This window comes from Bison bison, unplaced genomic scaffold (assembly GCF_000754665.1).
Source record: "Bison bison bison isolate TAMUID 2011002044 unplaced genomic scaffold, Bison_UMD1.0 scf7180017846232, whole genome shotgun sequence".
NCBI classification, from domain to species: Eukaryota; Metazoa; Chordata; class Mammalia; order Artiodactyla; family Bovidae; genus Bison; species Bison bison.
This window is the reverse complement of record NW_011476805.1, coordinates 32421-33545: the sequence shown is the minus strand read 5'-3', so window position 1 is coordinate 33545 and position 1125 is coordinate 32421.

The window sequence follows — 1125 nt, the reverse complement described above, 5'->3', positions numbered from 1 at the left end:
AGCAGAAATAGATGTTTTTCTGGAACTCTCTTGCTTTTTCCATGATCCAGCGGATGTTGGCAATTTGATCTCTGCTTCCTCTGCCTTTTCTAAAACCAGCTTGAACATCTGGAAGTTCACCGTTCATGTATTGTTGAAGCCTGGCTTGGAGACTTTTGAGTGTTACTTTGCTAGTATGGGAGATGAGTGCAATTGTGCGGTAGTTTGAGCATTCTTTGGCATTGCCTTTCTTTGGGATTGGAATGAAAACTGACATTTTCTAGTCCTGTGGCCATTGCTGAATTTTCCAAATTAGTGGGCATATTGAGTGCAGCACTTTCACAGCATCATCTTTTAGGATTTGAAATAGCTCAACTGGAATTCCATCACCTCCACTACTTCTGTTCGTAGTGATGCTTCCTAAGGCCCACTTGACTTCACATTCCAGGATGTCTGGCTCTAGGTCAGTGATCACACCATTGTGATTATCTGGGTCGTGAAGATCTTTTTTGTACAGTTCTTCTGTGTATTCTTGCCACCTTTTCTTAATATCTTCTGCTTCTGTTAGGTCCATACCATTTCTGTCCTTTATTGTGCCCGTCTTTGCATGAAATGTCCCCTTGGTATCTCTAATTTTCTTGAAGAGATCTTGTCTTTCCCATTCTATTGTTTTCCTCTATTTCTTTGCATTGATCGCTGAGGAAGGCTTTCTTATCTCTCTTTGCTATTCTGTGGGACTCTGCATTCAAATGGGTATATCTTTCCTTTTCTCCTTTGCTTTTCACTTCTCTTCTTTTCACAGCTATTTGTAAGGCCTCCCCAGACAGCCATTTTGCTTTTTTGCATTTCTTTTTCTTGGGTATGGTCTTGCTTCCTGTCTCCTGTACAATGTCATGAACCTCCGTCCATAGTTCATCAGGCACTCTATCTATCAGATCTAGTCCCTTAAATCTATTTCTCACTTCCACTGTATAATCATAAGGGATTTGATTTAGGTCATACCTGAATGGTCTAGTGGTTTTCCCCACTTCCTTCAATTTAAGTCTGAATTTGGCAATAAGGAGTTCATGATCTGAGCCACAGTCAGCTCCTGGTCTTGTTTTTGCTGACTGTACAGATCTTCTCCATCTTTGGCTGCAAATATAT